At 36.1% G+C, this 11,454-nt stretch overlaps 1 long non-coding RNA gene across 1 annotated transcript; it reads right to left on the bottom strand.

Annotated features, from left to right (window-relative positions):
* Nucleotides 1-6,895: 6,895 nt before the first annotated feature.
* On the bottom strand, nt 6,896-9,868 carry LOC140006567 (uncharacterized). Its single transcript, XR_011814242.1, has 3 exons — nt 9,647-9,868; nt 7,790-7,867; nt 6,896-7,120 (listed from the first exon to the last, which is right to left on the bottom strand). It is a non-coding gene; the product is annotated as an uncharacterized lncRNA (long non-coding RNA).
* Between the last annotated feature and the right edge of the window lie 1,586 nt (nt 9,869-11,454).

The following is an 11,454-nucleotide window of genomic DNA, read 5'->3' on the forward strand; positions in this document are numbered from 1 at the left end:
ACAAGTACTCTCCCTAAACCATACGTACGCATATTTAGGAACTAAAACGGTGATCAGATGGAGTCTCAGAAATTGAGTATTGGTGGCATTAATATAGATAGATGCTACAGTGTACGAGGTTCATGAACTACTTCCAAACATACACACAGGTTCCACATTTTTTCTCGCAAATGAATTCTTCCAATACACTCCAATAATCGTATATCATAAATGCTATCCGTATTTATCCTCTTGAGAAATGAAAAATAAGAAATGGTGTCTTTGGATCTTTCAAAAGATAGAATTGATTCAGTATGTAGCTTTACGACTCCATATTGGAGGGGAAGTTCATGCATCTCTGACCAGGCTAACTATGGAACTGTGCAGATAAAGCAATTGAGACAGGAAAGGCATTTTAGTGCTCTCATATGCAGAACTTGGACATGTCACCTTGTTGATATTACGAATTCCTTTGACGAAAATTATGTATGGTTATCAAAATAGTAAGAAACGTACCAGAATGATAGGGATGTTGTATAATTGCCCTTTGTGTGCAGCAATTCTACTAGTTGTGAGTAGATCCTGAGATTGAATGTATTAATCAATTTTGAAGTGACATAGGAAAAAGAAGTAAAGAAAGATATTTAATCTAGTGAACTTTCAATATTACAAAGTACTCACTTTTGATCTACACACACAGCCATACAATCTCACATCTACGAAATCAAGTATTCTGCAATGCATACAATCACAATAAAAGAAACAGACCTGGCAGAAACCAATTTGACCAATATTTCTTTGCATTATGATATGCATCTGCAGGATAAGGACTTGGGTATGTTTACAATTCATAACAAGTGCAAATGCTCCAGTTATAGGGCTCGGATTCAGGTCAATTATTTGCCTTCACATTACTCAATGATAACGATATCATCTAGGAATTAGAACACGAGTTTCATCTAACTGCTATATTCACAAAAATGCAGACCCTGAAGCAATTGACAGCGTATAAGAATTAACTATTTGAATGGAACTGTCATTACTTGATATGACATAATTCAAGCCCAGGAGTTTCAGTTTTGGTAAAACGATCAACTCCGTGACATTCAAGGTGGCAAAGCTGTATAATTTTGCAACTTTTTGCACATGAAAGTTGCCCTCACCAAACCTTCTTGGTGGTTATATCTCACTTAGAAGACAGAATTACTGAGCATTAATACGAGAGAAAAGGCTACCAATACTTGTTTAGATGTGCACACAGTTAAAATAAAAGAGGAAAAAGCTACCAATACTTGTGCATATGGATGCATGTCTGCATCAATATCAATGTGAACATATTGTCCTGAATGTAATGCTAATGACAACGTGTTTTTTTAATCCTTTTGCCTTATTTACGAATGTTATAAAAATTGCAACCTTTCATTCTTCCTTTCTTTATGTCTTTCCTTTTTTTTTTACTCATTCTTTGTACCTTTTCACAAATATTTCCTTGGAAAATTGTACCTAAGAAAAACAATATTTAAAATAAACAAATATACTTGTTTTATGCACTCTTTATAAAATGTTTCTGCAGAATGTCTTCTTTTGCCTCGTACATGTATAAATATTTTCTCACATTATTTTATGAAAAATTTTAAGTAAATAGAGTATTTAAAACCCAGAAATCGAGGTTCACTTCATCCCACAGAGTAATAAATGGTTTCCCATATTCAGGCATAAACTGGGAAAGATGGATTCTTAATTAGTTGTAGACTATTTTAACCTACCTCCATTCTTGAGGTTTTGATCACTACATGAATGGTTATAGATTTCATATCTGGATTACAACACACTGTTTAGATAGGATTTCATTGCCTTTCTGTAATACTAATTAAGCAGAACTTGGTTTGGAAAAAGTTAATCAAGTCCCCATTTCATGTTGGTTCTGTTGTGTTCATTGTTCAATTTAGCTATGAGCGAGGAATACCAGCAAATCACTATGAGCCCCATGGTGGTCCTTCGGGGAACAAAGGTATACACCATCATGAGCCCTTTTTTTTTGTGAAATTTCCTACACAATGTCCATTTGAACATGTTGTCCTTTCATTTTTGCCTAAATATTCCTTGTCATTTCTGGATTTAAAGAACTAATATATTTCCTTCTTTTCCACATCCTAGACTCACAATACCAAAGTTCTCATAACAGTATCTTCTACACAAAGTCTCATGGTGGTTATATCTTACGTAGAAGATAGAATTGTTGAACATTAGTACGAGAGAAAAGGCTAACAATACTTGTTTAGATGTGCACACAGTTAAAATAGAAGAGGAAAAAGCCACCAATACTCGTGCATATGGATGCATGTCTGCATCAATATCAATGTGAACATATTGTCCCCAAAGTAATGCTAATGACAACGTGTTTTTTTAATCCTTTTGCCTTATTTACGAATTTTATAAAAATTGCAACCTTTCATTCTTCCTTTCTTTATGTCTTTCCTTTTTTTTTTTACTCATTCTTTGTACCTTTTTACAAATATTTCCTTGGAAAATTGTACCTAAGAAATACAATATTTAAAATAAACAAATATACTTGTTTTATGCACTCTTTATAAAATGTTTCTGCAGAATGTGTTCTTTTGCCTCGTACATGTATAAATATTTTCTCACATTATTTTATGAAAAATTTTAATTAAATAGAGTATTTAAATATAATTATTTTACCGAAAATAGTTGAAAAACCATCATGAAAATAAAAAATAATCTAAAATGCATGAAATAATCTTGTCTAAGAAATACAAATTAATTGGTAATGTGCTTGGCTTTAAGAGAGTAGTAGGAGAATTGAAAAAAAAAAAAAACAAAAGGCTTTACTGCCGGGCAACTATTTATATAAGTAGGCTGTTTTCATACCAAAAAGAAAGTGAAAAATAGTGGTTGTCATTAGGGTTGTTAATGGGTTGGATCAACCTAAACTCGGCCTATTTGATCCGAATTAATTTGAGTCGAGCCTTGCATATTATTGGGCTGTAGGGTTAGGTTAAGGTTAAGACTCAATTAAATTGTGAGCTGAGTTTGAGTTTAAAGAGACCCAACTTGATTAAAACTCGACTTGACCTGATCAATTAAGTACATAAATAGCTATTTTTTTTGTTCATAATGATGTATGTTATTTAATAATTATATATTATAATGTAAATAGTTTATAACATATATATATATTATGATACAATAAAATAAATATTATATGTATATTATTTTTAAAATTATGTATTAATTGTGAATTTGGGCCAAGTTCGCATTGGGCCAAACTCTTGTATTTTGGTGAACTGAGTATGAGTTTTACACATTGAGCCTAGATACTGAGTCCCAAAACATGAAAGTGCTACTTTATTTTTATAAGCCAAACTTGGACTTGTCAAATCTAACTCGTAAGGCCCACTCGATACCCCTAATTGTGATGGAAAAATGAATGCATAATTTTGTTCTAGTCATCTTGGTGAAAAGTTTTCATTTCCCTTTAATTTGTCCAGTTACTTGTGGTGACAAGTGTTCAGTGGGCTAGTAGCAACCTTCATTAACCTGCAATCACTGGAATTGGCCCATAATTAAAACAAGGCTCTTAGAGTTCTCCTCGCAATTAGACTCTTAGAGCTCTTAGAGTTCTCCAATCATGGGATTGGAGAAACATTAGCAGATGATCTCCAACTTCATCCACCTTATGCCCCTCATGCTGTGAATAAATCAACAGCTCCTTAAGCTTTACAGCATTCCGCAGAAAAAATTTCACCAAAGTACTCTCCGTTGGCTTATGAAAGTACAAATATACCAGTTTGATTACCTTGAGGAAAGATAGATATCCAGGCAACAATTGAATTTGATCGTAGTAATCAGCAGCTTGCCTCGACAATTCCTGTTTAATGAAGATAAACAAGGAAGACAATGAATAGGACTACAGGTTAAACATTAAGGAACCACCAAAGCACATAAACACAAAAGTTAACGAAGTCTGCAAAAAAAAAAAAGGACTTTTAGGAGCGTGGAAATGGTAATCTTTATTTTACCCCCAGCAAATGTAAGTGATTCAAGACCTGGTGCCATCTTCATGAGTGCTGCATCACACTGAATTGGAATGCTTGCTGAATACACTTTGAGGTGGGCAAGCTCATAAAAGAAAAGAGGAGGACATTGCGGATTCGCACCAGCAAGTACCTTGAGGAGATCGGGCAATTAGGCTAGCATTAGAAGGGCTGAAAGGTGAACCAACCTACTCCATACTTGAAACTAGTTTAGCTCAATAAGAGATTGTTTAGAATTGGTTCGCTAACTAATCAAGTCAAACTTGAATAGCATCAACTTTCAAAGTATAAAAATGAAAATTAGAAGTTGTAGATAAGAAAACGCAACCTACTCGAGCTTGCCTTGGTAAAACCTCATTTGAGATCAGCTTGATAAATAAATAAAGCAAGCTCAAAAACAATTTCAAGCTTTTTACAATAATCAAAGAAGTTTGAATAGTTTGATGTTTGGTTTGATTAGACTTATTTACAGCCATAAGCATCAGTCAAGATACAACACAAGAAAAAGGCATAGGGGTATTTTCTAGCAAGATCATGTACATCATGAAGCTAATCATTTATCAGAATGGCAAGACGTCTTAACTCATGAGTCATGATATATCGTAGACTGAGCCTGTTACTTGCCTCTATATTCTTATCTACAATCTCAAATTGCGTGAATAATGAAAGAGAATAGCAAGAGGTAATTGCAAACTTAAATTCTGAAGAACTATAAATGAACAATTTTGCTTGAGGTGAGATTTAGAAACTGGCATAAAGGGGAATCTTTACCCCGACCAGATCAGTAGATAGTTCCAGGAAGCTGATGAAAACAGAGAATCTTGTCAAGATCACAGGCTCGAACACCTGTCTCGCTTCTTTGGTTAATATTGTCATTCATTTCAGGCTCCGAATACTCTAGAGATGCATCAACAATTCTTGATAGGCCAGAAAAATAGATATTGGCGAACTTATCAACACTACATTTGAAATTTGCAAGGTTGCCCCTACAAATCTCTATTTTCCAGTCAGTTGTTCCGTCATTTGCACGTTCACAGATGTTCAAAGATGGAGCCTGTTATCTCGAACCTAGCAAGCATTGGTGCCTGTATTTTAAGCTTATTCACATTCCTCCATTAGCAATCTGATGACAGAAACTCTTCAATGACAAAGTAGGTAAGAAATATGGCCAGAAGGGCCACCGTTCTGGAATTCAATATCATGGATATCCAAAGTTCGATGGTTTGAATTACATATGGTCATTGGAATTTTAAACTTTCAGAGTTTGAGTTTCAACCTCGTCAGGGAATCAAATGTGAAAAACCAACGGGGAAATACTAAGTTCCCTTCGTATGAAATACAAAGCCTCGGGACATTAGCTCTTAGAGCAGCGGTGATCCAAGTTTTCAAACGGAATGAATCATAGGCATCTAGAAACAAGAGGTGACACTCTTTGATAGATGAATTCTTAGAAAGAGGAAGCACTCTGTCCACAAAGTCCATAAAATCTGTCTTTTTAGGCTCCTTCTGCCGCGTCCATTTGCCTCACTTGTGCGAGTATCGAAAACTCTTTCCTTCATCAAAGGTTAAGTTATAAATGGAAGTTCATTTGTACTCGCATTTATCAACACTAGTTCTAACAGCATCCTCTATTGGTAAACGGGATAGGATGCGACTCAAAACACTTTCGGGAAGTTCACTGATTCTATCTTCTTTACCGTCCAATAATTTCCTACTTCCACTTCTTTTCTGGTCCATACTTCCTATTTTTCAAAACCAGAACTGAAACTAGCTAAGATCACTTGGATGTTGGATTAGAACTTGAATTGGTTGGTTGGTTCCCTTGTTAGTTGGAAGATAGAATTCGATAATTCTAAGTTAATTGGGAAAAGGCAAGGGCTTCTTAGATGCAATTGACTCTAGGCTTCAATAATAATTCAATGTATTTGGTAACAAGAAAATTGAATTTTCACCTGTATTCCCCCTAAACCAAATAGGCGCATCATTTGAGAACTCAAAAGGTAATGCAATGGAGTCTCAGAAATTGATTATTGTGGCATCAAGTGTAGAAAGATGCTACAGCAGTGATAAACAAAAATGGCGTCCTTGAATCTTTCAAAAGATAAAACAGATTCTGTATGTAGCTTTATCGGTCCAGACTGGAGTGGAAGTTCATGCATCTGCTGCCAAACCGACTATGGCACTGTTTAGATAAAGTAATTGAAATAGTAAAGTTAGAGCTCATCCCTTGTTGAACCAATTTTCATTTTTTTTCTTTTTTTTTTTCATAACTTCACCTAACAGGATTATTCAGATGAGGCTGCCGACAGCCGTGACGGAACCAAATTGATGCCTGGAGACTTCTTATCTTCCCTCTCAAGGTAGTCACATTGCAATTTTCCTATTTCCCTTGCCCATCGGAGAGTCCATCAGAGAAGGTATTGTTGGTATTATGTAGCCTTATACATGAGATGGGAGAGAGTTCTTGAGAGGTGAGAAAAATTATATAAGGGTTAGGTTTAGGTTCAAGTTGTTATAATCTCATAATAATCTTTTGTCTCATTTATTTTCATATTTATAGTTTATTTGTCATTAAATTGTTATATACTTTGAGACATGTTTGTTTCGCGGCTGGATCAAAACAAAATTGTTAGGGAGAAACACTTTTCATTATTTGTCATTAAATTGTTGTATAATTTGAAATATGTTTGTTTCGCAGTTGAACCATAACAAACTTGTTAGGGAGAAACTGTGACGCCCCATATCTCCCTAAGGCGGACCAAAGGGTATCCGCGGACGCCTGCCCAACTCACGCCAGGACTCAAGCAATTCCATTCAATTTCAAACCGAACTAAACACTTCGATGAGAGCAACATGAATACAATAATGCGGAAACGTCTAAGCTTAATAAGTCACTTAATGTATAACCAGTACATCGGGTAATCATGAAACGACTTAAATTCAAAGTACACATCAGGGCCCAAACTTTTCAAGTTTACAATTTCCAAAAGTACAACCCAAACCAGGGTCTAGTCAAAATATATAACAGGAGTCTTAACAAAATTACAACGGATGGTTTCTCCATATTTCTCCAAGAGTCGGTCCTGTTAAGGAAAACAAAACTATAGGGTGAGCTAAACGCTCGTGAGGCCAAGAACACACATGCAAGCACTTTGTCAAATAACAATCCCAATTTAATAAATAAAACCATGTCTTTTCAATAATCAATCATTCAAACAGGAAAAGTAATCAGAAACAATTCAAGGATATAGTAGCTCTCAGGAGCTAAGTTCCACTTGATCTACCGATGTCATTCGTATACCTTCCCGCATTGACCCTCCTGTCAACTGGGTCGGTATTTCCATTTCCGTAGATCACCACTTACTTCCCTCCGTCCACCGTACACCTCAAGGGCCCACAAGTCTATTATTGGGCGATACTCTACGAGTATGCCAAGCAAGACCTCTTATTAGGTCGAGCTTATATATATCTCATGGCTCGCCCAAATCCCCGACCAAGCCCATTGCTGGCTCGAGTCTAAGGACGGCCTATGAGTTTGGGCGTCCCCCATTCATTTGAAAGTCGAGGAGGTTCACTCCAGCGACATAAGCATTCATGACATAACATTGCATTTCATTCATTCATTCAATACATTTCATTCATTCATTTGAAATTAGAACGAGTGCGGTAAAGTACGCACCCGCCCTTATTTTTAAAACTTCCAACAATTACCACAAATAAGCAAGTATCAAATTCATACACCTGACACTCACCGAGCAATTCGATAAGAAATATATTTCTGGGAGTTCAAGTGTCCACGGTGAGATCCTCTTGAAGGTCTCCTTGTGCGCCTGGCAATTTAATAGCGGATAATCATACAATTAACCCACTTATCAAGAAGATTGTACTAATTATTTTGCAAACAGGGACCTCAATTACACGTAAATCGAGGTTCAACTTGCCTTTTATTATGTACAATATTATTTGAGTTTTTATCATGAAAATCGAGGGCAAAACGTTTGAATAATACTAAGAGAATTAAGAGTTTTGGAAAAACTCCTTTGCCTTGAAAATTGAGAAATTTCAGTTTTATCCTAAATCTTTGAAAAATCGTAACTCACTCGGTACAAGTCGAGAATTGGAAAACTTTATACCGTTGGAAACCTCTTAGAGAGTACTATAAGTTCCTAGAAGACACTTTTCCATGAATCGAAGTGAAAAGTGGGCAAAAATGAGCTTGAAGGTGCAGGATTGGTTTACATGGCAGAATTAAGTTGGATTTCGGCCAACTTTGGAAATTCGGCACGATTCACACGTCGCAAACCGGCCTCTGAAATTTGCAGCTCAATTAGTGTTACAAGTGAGGTTTATAACAAAACAAGCGGATCAAGAATCGGAGTTTCGAGTACCGAGATACGGTAGCCCGAAGTTGGGGAAATTCAAGACTGGAGAAGAATTTTCCAGATTTGAACCTCCAACTTTAGTAATTTAATTAGGTATCGAAATGGACTTGGATTGATACCAAAATTGGCAGTATTTCAATACTATATGGAAGGTATCTCTCTGTCAAAATTCAGGGAAAAATACCCTCGGGAAGGTAGCTAATGAGTCAATCAAAGTTCGGGAAAATTTATAAGGCAATCTGCCTTTAGACCTTCATTACCCAATTCAAAACGTTTAATCAAGCAAACTATCCAATCATGGTTCGTTTGTTAAATAAAGGCCTAAGAACCATCCATAATACCTTTGGTAAGTGTTTAGTATCAAGAACATCAATTAACAAGTTCACTCCAAGATCTTGTTCCAAACCAGTCCAAATATTAGGGTTTTTCCAAAACAGGGCAGTCCACTTGTTTTAGTCACAACTCAGTCAATTTAACTCGGAATTGAGCATGGCTTACGCCGTTGGAAAATAAATTCATAGGGCTAAAATATTGCAGAAGAAATCGTTTCCAAATTCGGCACCCATCTGGTTCAAAATCGGGTATCAAGTTGCTGCCTGAACACTTCATTCCAGATGAACAGAGCAACAGGACAGCGAACTTAAAACATTTGGTTCGGCTTGCTCACAAAGAATCAGAACGTGAATTATATACCAAATTAAAGCTAGGAATGTCTAGTTTCAAACGCCACCGACGGCACATGATTTCGACATCCGAGGACAGAGTTATAGCCAAAATACTACTGCTGGTCAGAGTCATACGCGAATCAGTTTCCAGATTTGCTGGTTTCTAAAAAAAAATTCATTTGCCCATTCAAACCTCATTATTTTTCAATGAAATTTTCCACACCTCTAATACATCATACAAGCATTCAATTCAAGCCATTAGTTCATTAAAAAATGGCCTTAAAATGGCCGAACATGGCAGGGGCAAAATCGGAAGTTTTTGCTTCTTACACCCAATGAAGTTTCTACTAATTACCCACCACTAATGCATCATTATAACCACTAAACCAACAATATAATCACCATCACTCATCAAATCAGCAACAACAACCCAAGTGTGGGAATTCAAAGAGCCCACAATCACATTTTTACACCATACACAAGCTAACCAAATGCATGCATGAACTTAACAAGGTAAGATAGCTTCCAAACTTCAAGTTTTCAAGAGTGGATCATCACTTACTTTGGGTTGATGTTCAGCAGAATTTTCGGCCCTCTACTACCCCAGAAAAACCGTGATTTCCAGCCCTTGTTTGCAGCTCAAGATGATCCTCAAGTGTCAAGCTAGGTGTGGTGCAAGTTTGGTTAAATTTGGAGATGATTTGGGGTGGTTTTGAGTGAGATTAGTGAGCAGAAATTTTGTTGCAAATGAGTTAGAGAGAGGAGGGAGCTGGTCGGCAATGAGGAGAGAGAAAATGGAGGGAAATCTGATTTCCTTTAGCTTCCAAGAGAAGGTGAAATAAGTGGTGGTAATTCACCCAAAAGTCAACTCTCATTAGGGGCCGTTTGGTGCGATTACGGCTCGATTTTCTCGCGCGTTTGGTTCACTAGTGCACTAAACCTCCAAGGCATATATATTCATGTAAATATTATTCACTCTTAATTGTCCCGAAATAAGGGTCTAAAGTCCCTCGATTGAAGTCGCGCGCGTGAAAACGCGTACCGTCAAATTTAACGTTATAACGCGAAACTTCCGAGAAATTCTTATAACGATTGCACTATTAACTATCACTTGAATATTTATTCATAAGATTACCTATTTTAGGACCATAGTACAAGTCTCCAATATTCCAAGCTTATTGTGCTACTACGCGGATAAAATCTCCAAGTACTATTCACTATTTTTACTAAACGCGCTCTAGGAAATTAATTTTCGAAACGAATCATTTTAAAAATATAACGAAGTTATATTACCATGTATTTAAGTCTAATAAGACTAGAAAATATTCCTTGGAAATAAAATCCAATTAAATAATTTATTAAGCCATAAATTAGGCATAAAATAATAGTTTTTACGAGTCCTCACAGAAACACTCAAGAGATAAGAAAAATTATACAAGGGTTGGATTTAGGTTCAAGTTATTATAATCTCATAAAAATCTTGTGTCTCGTTTATTTTCATGTTTGTAGTTTATTTGTCATTAAATTGTTGTACACTTTGAGACATTTATTTTGCGGCTAGATCACAACAAACTTGTTAGGGATAAACATTTTTCATTATTTGTCATTAAATTCTTGTATACTTTGAAACATGTTTGTTCAGTAGTTGAATCACAACTTGTTAGGGAGAAACACTCAAGTGAGCTTGCTAAAAAGACCAAATATGTAAGTTAAGAACCTAATATTGATGAAAAAGGTTAAACCGCTGGGTTTCGGGCCCTCTCATTTACATATTAAGGACTCTTTCTCTCTCTCCCAAACTAACGTGAGACATAATTCTTTATTCATGAGTCTAATAATCTCCCTCTTCATGAGTAACAAATTCTTTTTCAAGATACTTTAATACTGAACGCAATTCCACCATAACATCTATGTCATTTCCTCTACCAACCATAGATCCAATATTCTTCAACATCCAAACTGGATTTCAAACCCGGCCAATCCATGGCATACTTGGTCCAACAATAGTCAAACTTCTTGGCACTTCAGTCTATCACCAACAAGATAAGCTCTTCTTCAAGCACACTTCAAATCTCAATGCAAACCCACATTAACGTCCAAGGTCATCTCTTCTCTCAATCATAGACCCACTCTTCTTTAATATCCAAATTGAGTTCCAAGCTTCTGCCAACCCATGGCGCACTTAGTCCAACACTAGCCAATCTCCTTGGCACTTTAGCCCACCACCAATAAGAGAAGTTCTCTGATCTAACTCTAAGAAAAATTTACTTGCTTATGAGTAGTCCAATCTCGCAATTAGAAGATTCGGGGAAACACCAAAGAGAGTTCACCAAAAAGACCCAGTATGTAATTAAGTCAGGAATCCATCAT

This window comes from Coffea arabica, chromosome 5e, assembly GCF_036785885.1.
Source record: "Coffea arabica cultivar ET-39 chromosome 5e, Coffea Arabica ET-39 HiFi, whole genome shotgun sequence".
Lineage (NCBI taxonomy): Eukaryota > Viridiplantae > Streptophyta > Magnoliopsida > Gentianales > Rubiaceae > Coffea > Coffea arabica.